Below are 9,739 nucleotides of genomic sequence, written 5' to 3' on the forward strand. Positions count from 1 at the left end.
GGCAGTGAGATTTTATTATTATTATTTCACTGTAGGCACCTTTGAGGCAGGGACTTTGTCTTGTTTCCTCCTATATCCCCAGAACAATGCCTGCCTAGCCTGTGGCAGGTGCTCCATAAATATCTGTTGGATAAATGAGTCTGTAATTTGCAGACATGCTACAGCACAGGCATCCAGAGCCTGGGTTAAACTAGTTGTAAGACCATGGACAATTCAACCTTTCTGTGCCTCAGTTTCCTCATCTGTGAAATAAGCTCTTGTTTCATGGAGCTTTGGAAGATTGTTGTTGTTGTTGTTATGTGCCGGACCGGACTCATAGTGACTCCTCCTTGGGTTTACAAGGCCCTATCACTACGGAAGTAGATTGCCCAACCTTCCTTCCGAGGAGTGGCTGGTAGGTTTGAACCGCCAGCCTTCAGGTTATCAGTCAAGTGCCTTAGGCACTATGCTACCAGACCTCCCTTGTGAAGATTAAATGAGTTAATATAGACAAATAACAAGGCTGGAACATAGTGAGAACTTTTTAAGTGTGAGCCATTATTAATACAGACAAAGAAATGGAGCCTCAGACAGGTGAAGTCATGTCCCCAAGATCACACAGTTTCAATGTGGCAGATATACCTTTGGACCCGGCTGTAAATGACAATCACTGCTCTATGCTGCTTCTCTTACAGACCTATTTCCTCACACCCTGTGTGACCTTAAACAGGTTATAAACGTCTCTGAGTCTCTTTGTCAACAAGACAAAGTCCCTGCCTCTGCCTTCCTCAGTGGTAAAATGAGGAGATGCCACACACCAGGTCCAAGTGTGGTTACTGGCCATTGGGGGTAGAAGGGCTTTGTGATCCCAGGAGGCAGTTCAGTGAGATCAGTCACAGGTATCAGACTCAGTCACTGCCTCCAGCCTACCTTGCCCTGACTTGCCATCAGTGCTCTGGAATCCCAACCAATCTCTCTCCTAGCTGGGCTCCAGGCCCTTGGGACACAACCATCCCAAGCTTCAGGGGTGGGAAGCCATCAGGAAGAGATAAGCTCACAATCCCATTGGGCTTTCCGGTGACCCATTGGGCTTTCCAGTGACCCATTGGGCTTTCTGGTGAGCCCAATGTTCAGGGTATCTGAGGTCCTCTGAGGAGAGGCCTTAGGCATTTGTTTCTGCTCTAAGTCCTCAGATACCTGTGTGAGTCATTGGCCTCAGACAGGTCCTTGGGGGACAGCTGGGGGAGCAGGAGAAATAGATCAAAGTGCATCCTTAACCTTCTCAGCCACTGAGCTCTAGGAGACAGAGGGGGACATGTATGAAGACTGCCTGGAAAAGGGTGCCTTTGGAAGTCATTTTTAAGAAGAAGGGCATTCCAGGGATAGCAAATTAGATACACAAAGGCAAGTGAGGGCATGGCACTTTGAGGGGCCTGGAGGTGGTTCCTTATGGTTGGTGTTTGTGGGGAGGCTGAGGTGGCAGGAGGTGAGGCTGTAGGTGGGGGTGACACATCCCAGCTCACGGAGGACCCTGAAAACTGGCTGAAGATCTTGGCTGCTTCCTGAAAATACTGGGGAGCCAAAGGAGGGTCAGATCTGCATCACAGGAAGCTCACGCAGCCTGTAGTACACAAGGTAGATGGAAGGGGCAAGCCTGGAGGCCTGGAGCCCAGGAAGGAGACATCTGGGTACTAACTGAGTCCTGGGGAAGTAGAGGAACATTAGACATAAGCTGATGTCCATCTACTGCCCTTGGGTGGATAATTAAACCTCTCTGTGCCTCAGTTTCCTTGTCTGTAAAATGAGATACTATTTGTGCTTACCCAACGAAGAACTGTGTGAGGTCTGAGAGGTGGATACCAGTAATGTGTTCACTCTACTCCAGTCTCTAAGTATGTTGTTGTTAGGTGCCGTCGAGTTGGTTCTGACTCATAGCAACCCTATGTACAACAGAATGAAACATTGCCCAGTCCTGCACGGTCCTTACAATTGTTGCTATGCTTGAGCTCATTGTTACAGGCACTGTGTCAATCCATCTCATTGAGGATCTTCCTCTTTATCACTGATCCTCTAAGGAGCTCTGGTAGCATAGTGCCTAAGGCACTTGACTGCTCACCAGAAGGCTGGCAATTCAAACCCACCAGCCACTCTTCAGAAGGAAGGTTGGACAATCCTACTTCCATAGTGATACTGCCTCGGAAACTCAAGGAGGGGTCACTATGAGTCGGGGCTGACTCGACGGCAAACAACAACTACTTTATGTAGCACGACATCCTTCTCCAGGGACTGGTCCCTCCTGATGACCAAAGTACGAGAAATGAAGTCTCACCATCCTCACTTGTAAGGAGCATTCTGGCTGTACTTTTTTTGTTGTTGTTCATTCTTCTGACAGTCCATGGTATATTCAGTATTCTTCACCAACACCATAACTGAAATGCATCAATTCTTCTTTGATCTCCCTTATTCACTGTCCAGTATTCACATGCATATGAGGTACTGAAAATACCATGGCTTGGATTAGATGCACCTTAGGCTTCAAAGTTATATGCTCTTTGACACTTTTAAAGAGGTCTTTTGCAGCAGATTTGCCCAGTGTAATACGTCATCTGATTTCTTGACTGTTGCTTCCATGGATGTTGATCGTGGAACCAAGAATTCCTGAAAATTTCAGTCTTTTCTCTGTTTATCATGATGTTGTTTATCAGTTCAGTTGTGAGGAGTTTTGTTTTTCTTTTTATGTTGAGGTGTAATACACCTGAAGACTGTTGCTATGAGCCGGATCTGACTCAATGGCAGTGAAGTTTGGTTTTTTTGATTTGTAGTTTTTAGTCTTCCTTAGTTAAGTGTTTCAAGTCATCTTCACTTTCAGCAAATAAGGCTGTGTCATCTGCATATTGCAGGTTGTTAGTAAGTCTTCCCTCAATCCTGATGCTGCATTCTTCCTCATATAGTCCAGCTTCTTGGATTATGTGCTCAGCATATAGATTGAACAAGTATGGTGAAAGATACGACCCTGACATACACCTTTCCTGATTTTAAATCATTCAGTATCCTTTTCGTCTGGTTGAATAACTGCCTCTTGGTCTATGTACAGGTTCCTCATGAGCAAAATTAAGTGCAATGTTATCCATAATTTGTCATGATCCATGCAGTCGAATGCATTTGCGCAGCCAATAAAACATAGGTAAACATCTTTCTGGTATTCTTTGCTTTCAGCCAAGATCCATCTGACATCAGCAATGATGACCCTCCTTCCACACCCTCTTGTGAATCCAGCTTGGATTTCTCGCCACTCCCTGTTGATGTAATGCTGCAATTGGTTTAGCAAAATTTTACTTGTGTGTGATATTAATGATATTGTTCAAAAATTTCCACATTCTGTTGGATCACCTTTCTTTATAATGGGCACAAATACCAATCTCTTCTAGTTGGTTGGCCAATTAACTATCTTCTAAATTTCTCGCCATAAACAAGTGAGTGCCTTCAGTGTTGCATCCGTTTGTTGAAACATCTCAATGGGTATTCTTTTAATTCCTGGAGCCTTGTTTTTTGCCAATTCCTTCAATTCAGCTTCAACTTCTTCCTTCAATACCATTGGCCCTTGATCATAAGTTACCTCCTGAAATGTTTGAACGTCGATCACTTCTTTTTGGTACAATGACTCTGTATATTCCTTCCATCTTCTTTTGCTACTTCCTGCAATGTTCAATATTTTGCTCATAGAATCCTTCAGTATTGCAATTTGAGGCTTGTATTTTTTCTTCAGTTCTTTCAGCCTGAGAAATGCTGAGCATATTCTTCCCTTTTGGTTTTCTAACTCCAGGTCTTTGCATATTTCATTATAATACTTTACTTTGTCTTCTTGAGCCACTCATTGCAATCTTCAGTTCAGTTCTTTCATTTTGTCATTTCTTCTATTTGTTTTAACTATCCTCCATTCAAGAGCAAGTTTCAGAATTTCTTGACATCCATTTTGGTCTTTTCTTCCTTTCCTGTCTTTTTAATGACCTTTAGCTTTTTTCGTGTATGATGTTCTTAATGTCATTCCCCAACTTGTCTGGTCTTTGGTCACTGGTGCTCAGTGCATCAAACCTATTCTTTAGACCGTCTCTAAATTCAGATGGGACATAATTAAGATCATATTTTGCCTCTTGTGGACTTGTTTGAATTTTCTTCAGCTTCAACTTGAACTTGCATGTGAGCAGTTAATGGTCTGTTCCACAGTCAGCTCCTGGCCTTGTTCTGACTGATGATATTGAGCTTCTCCATCTCCTTTTTCCACAGATGTAGTCAATTTGATTCCTGTGTATTCCATCTGGCAATATCCACGTGTATAGTAGCCATATGTTCTTTGAAAAAGGTGTCAACAATGAATAAATTGTTGGTTATGCAAAATTCTATCATGTGACCTTTGGCATCATTTCTATCACTGTGGCCATATTTTCCAACTACTGATGCTTCTTCCTTGTTTCTGACTTTCACATTCCAATCACCAGTAATTATCAATACATCTTGGTTGCATGTTTGGTCAATTCCAGACTGCAGAAGTTGGTAAAAATCTTTAATTTCTTCATCTTTGGCTTTAGTGGTTGCTGTGTAAATTTGAACAACAGTTGTACTAATTGGTGTGCCTTGTAGGTGTGTGGATTTTATCCTATCACTGACAGTTGTACAATGCCACAGACTATGTTGTTGTTGTTGTTGTTATGTGCCGTCGAGTCGGACCCGACTCATAGCGACCCCTCCTTGAGTTTCCGAGGCAGTATCGCTACAGAAGTAGATTGCCCCATCTTCCTTCTGAGGAGTGGCTGGTGGGTTTGAACTGCCAGCCTTGTGATTAGCAGTCAAGTGCCTTAGGCACTATGCTACTACAGCTCCTAACCACAGAATATAGTTGTTATTATTACTATCATTAATAGTCCTGAAAAGGGGTAGGGAGTAGTTTATCATTGTTTCTCCATGTGGGTGCATTGGCAGGCTTTCTTAGCAATGCCCTACAGATAAGGAAACTGAGTCATAGAGCTATCAAATGACTTATTCAAGGGGATTACAATCCAAGTAGGTTGGACCCCTAGGCCTCTGCTTTTTCTGCTGTCCCAGTCTTTCAGCTGGGGAGGGGGCAAGGGAAAGTAGTAGGGGAAGAGGGGAAGGAGGCCAGCTATTGGTGGAAGCTTTGTTCTGGGCAAAGTGTACTCTGGGCACTGCAGGGCAATTGTTTAGCCTGTGAACAATGACACAGCCAGGCTGAGGGTCTTGCACATTCCTTAGGTGCCTGCTAGCACCCAGTGAAGTCCCTTCCCTTTGGGGTTTCTGGGGTACCCACCCCTCCTCTGCTGGGATCCTCTGCCACCCCTACCCTACTCCTCTAGATAGGATTGAGGACTCAATGGCAGTGGCATCACTAAGACTGATGTCATCCAGTGAGGTAATTAATGATGTCAGGTGAGGCTGACTGGCAAACCTCCCCTCTGGTGGGCAGAGTCCCCACTCCATTGGCCAAGGTGAAGATCCTCCTTTCTGTGCAATGGTGGGCTCCACAGGCCAGTTTACTGCTGCTGACATGGCCATTGGTCATTTTGGTGTCACCTCCACTGACAGTATCAGGGTGTGCACTCCACACACGCTTATTTCTCCTTCCCCTAGGTAACGCCACTACCCAGTGAGTAGGTGTAGGTGTGTTCTTCATGGCCAGGCTGGAAAGGCCTCATCAGGACTTACCCAAACCCCTAACATCACCCTCCCCACTCCACATCAGCCCACAACATTCCCTCTTCAGATGAAGTGCTATGTCCTCATGAGGAGCAGCCAGGGCCCTGATGTCGGCCAGGAGTTGGCTGAGGGCTTCTGCTCACAGCCCTGACTGCCAGGAGTCCAGGCCTCGTAGGTCAAAGCCAAGCCTCTCACCACCGTCCATCTACCAATCACCACCACCTCTGTGGCTGTCATGGATGTGGCCCTACATTACTAAATTATATGGTGCTTGTTTGGGGGGACAGCAGGATGCTAAGTCCAGGGCTCAAATCCCAGTTCCCACTCTTACTTTCTATGTGGCCTGGAGCGGACCAAAAGCCTTCTGAGCCTCAACTACCTCATCCGTGAAATGGGAAATTAACGGTCCCTTCTTCTGAAGCTTGTCGTGAGGCTGAAACAAGTCAATGCGTGCAGAGTGCCTGGCACAGAATAGCTGCTCTCTATGCAGTACCCATGACTAAAATTGCTGCCAACAACCTTCCCTCACATTTGCACATCATTTTCTCTCTCTTTGTTCTCACCCATCTTAGAGAGGAGAAATCTGAGCATCAGAGATTAGCCCCTTGCCCAGGGTCACAGAGCACATTCTGTGTAAAATCTGGTTTATATGTTATCTCTCCTGTGGCCACCCACAGCCACCAGGCAAAGGCTTCTCTATTGGCAACTGAGCTTGGGCGAACGGATCCCTGAACTGGGCTGTGGGGGGCAGAAGACCTGTGGCTTTCCCTGGGCCTGGCCCACCCAGCTGGCGCTGCTGAAGAGTAGGAAAGCCCCACCTCAGCTCCCCATCTCTCCCTGCAGCCTCTCTTGGCACACACTGCTGCCAAATCCCCCAGAAGCGTGGGTGCTTAAAAAGGTCCCCAGGCATTTGCAAGGAAATCCCACAATGAGATGGCAAGAGGGTATACTTGGGCTTTTTCTGGAGAGAGATGTAGAAATCTGGCTGGGCTTGGGAAGGGGCTGTCAAACTGGGAAACGTTCCAGGAGCTGAACAGGCTCAAGCTGTGCTACCTCGAGGTCGTGCCTTTGCCCTCTTCTCTTGTGGCCACGCCAGCCTCATGGTGAGGCCATTTCCATGAGCTCCTGAAGGCAACAACCACCCATAGAGGCCACTGCCAGCTGGATACCTCCCCTGGAGGCCTGCAGGCACCCCAAACTTACTGCCCCATAGTGTTTCCAAAGCTGTAAATCTTTACAGAAGGAGATTGCCTCATCTTTCTCCTGTGGAGCAGCTGGGAGGTTTGGACTGTTGACCTTTTGGTTAGCAGCCAAATGCTTTAACCACTGCACCAGAGTTTCTTCCCCAAATTCACTCCACTCAAAATTGGACCCAGGATCTTCCATCTTCTCCCAAACCTGTGTCCACCTACCCTCCTGCCCAACCCAGATCTCTGAGTCTCTCTCGAACCCTGGACAACCAGTCTGTCACCGTGCCCTTCTAGTTCTTCCTCCTAAATGTGTGCCATTTCTGTTTCCTGCTCCCACTCCATGACCACAGCCGTAGATGAGGTAGCATTAATTGTTGCCTTGACGATACAGCAGCCTCCTGTAAGGATTCAACGCCTCTTTGACAATCTATTCTACTCTCTCGCTCCACAATCCTCCCTGGTTCCCTATCGCGTCTACCAGTTCTTAGCTGGAGGATGTGCATCAGAATAACCTGGGGTGCTTTGGAAAATACAGATGCTTAGGCTTTCCTCCACATCCTTTGACTCAGACTTCTCCAGGGCAGGGTCTAGGCACGTGTATTGTTTATAAAGCTCTCAAGCCATTTGGAAACCCACTAAAGGCACTGCCAAGCTCCTCAAGCTGTCTCTGTTTAGGATATTTGTGCAGCCTCAACCTGACTCTTCTGAGTCTCAGTGTTCAAGTCTGTCAAATGAGGAGGAATCGCTGAAGCCTCAGAGGGTTTGCAGAAAGTTGTGTAAGCTCCTGAATATAAGTGCTAAGCATAGGGCTTAACACCCAGGATGCTCCTCAAGGCTCTGTTCTGAGTTTATCAGTCAAGGAAACTGTCGGGGCAAGACCTTCCTTGAAGAGAGAGACCTTGTGGGCCTGGTCCAGCCTGGCCACACACTCTTCATGTGCATCACTGTGCAGGCTTTCCTCGCTCCAGAGCCTGTTTCCAATTATACCCACAGGCGGAAACCCTCTAGCCCGGAGGCACAGCAACACCTAAGCTCCTGGGACCAGCCTGATTTGGAACATCTGATCCAGCCTGGGACACCACCGCCTGCCTGCTTCAGCCCCTCCTGTTCTCCTGGCTCAGCTCCCACAGGCCTTGGCCTTCCCTCAGGTCCCAGTCAGCAGTGGGCAGACCAAAGATCCCTGAATGCATGGAAGAAGTGAGGTGCCAGTAGCTCATTTGCAGATGTGGAAACTATAGGTAGAGATGGGGAATTCTCAGCCATATTCCAAAGTCACACAGCAAAAAGTGGGATGTCTAGAAATTCATGCACCATGCCTGTGTGTCATGTGGTTACCTGTCTGTCCATCCCAACTTCTACACTGGGTAAGCCCCTCAGAGATACCAGGGAAGCTATGAACTCCCTCTCTCACCCATAAGCTGGACAAAGCACTCCCTTAAATGGAAATCCCAAATCCTGTTTAGGAAAGACATTGCTATAAACACGAAATTAAAATACACTGAGCGAGCAACTGGCCGAGATGGTAACATTCTGTGGCAAGTAATGGGGGACAAACTGGTGCTGGACCTCCCAGGAACAAGAAAGCTAAGGAAGGGGGCAATTTAATCCTGTAGGGCCCTTAGATGGGCTTTAAGCCTCAAGCTGGCCCCTAAAGGGCTCAACCCTACCCCTACCCCCCACCCCAGGAAAACAGACAGACTAGGAGAGGAAGGAGAGATTATTATGGGGGGAGGGAGAGAGTGATAATGAAAACAGCTTGCTCCACCCCACCCCCCCAGAAGCAGCGGGAGTCCGGCTGTGCTGAGGAATGCGGAGTAAATTCACCCATCACTTGATTTTTATTTTTCCCAGCTGGCTGAAGTTGGGGGGAGGTGTCTAGGGGAGCACTGAACCGATCCCCCAGTTGCTTCATCCTTCTAACTCTAGGATGTGCCTACCCGTCCCACCAGCCCTGGCTTGCCCCGGGACAACTACACACACACACACACACACACACAACCTAGCAAGTGTTTGGCTGACTCACTACATAAACAGGGTGTTGGGTTTTCTTTGTCTTTGCTTTGTTTTGGATGTAAGCCCTCCCCCACAAGCTCTACCGCCTCTGCCTCTGTGTGACTTAGTAGATGCCCAAGACCATCATAGTCCTCCCAGCCTGAGAGATGAGAGGTGGCAGAGTACAAGGGCTTTTGGCTTCTTTGCTCCTCTACCTCAGCCTGGCAGGGAATCCTAGAAGGCCCCATATGGAAGGGAAGTTGGCAAGATATTATTTTTCAGATGGGGGAACTGAGGCTCAGAGAGGGGCAGGGATTTGCCCAAGGTCACACAGCAAAAGAATGACAGAGGAAGGGCCAGAACCTATGTCTCCTGATTCACAAGTCAGCTTGTCTCTATATAACCTAGTCTCTCCATCTGTAAAATGGGAATGATACAGAATCCCCTCCTTGTCCCCGGAGCATATGGTGAAGACTATTGCTCACCTGCTCACGTGCTTTCACATCCTAGGCTCCTTCAAGGCGAAGGGTGGTTGGTGCTGACTGCTCATTTGCCTACCACGGGGCTAGTGGCTTCTGCCCTTTATCTGTCCATGGACAGGGCAGTCCTACCTTCCACCAGGAAAGAGGCTGGAGAGACACCAAGTGAAGTCACTCCCTTGGCCTCATGCTCTGAGAGCACTGAAGTCCAGGACCAGAGCGATGAGAGGATGCCCAAGGCCAGATACCACTTCCCGCCTGAGCCTCAGAGATGAGAGGCAGCAAAGTACTGAGCAAGTTCTGTCTCTCACTCCCTCTTCCTTACCAGGTCATTCCTAGAACATGCTTAAGGGGCCCTTGCCCTGACTGACCCTTAGTGCTTGCATTCTG

Source organism: Orycteropus afer, unplaced genomic scaffold, assembly GCF_000298275.1.
Source record: "Orycteropus afer afer isolate SDZICR_OR568_19922 unplaced genomic scaffold, OryAfe1.0 scaffold00611, whole genome shotgun sequence".
In the NCBI taxonomy this organism is placed as follows: domain Eukaryota; kingdom Metazoa; phylum Chordata; class Mammalia; order Tubulidentata; family Orycteropodidae; genus Orycteropus; species Orycteropus afer.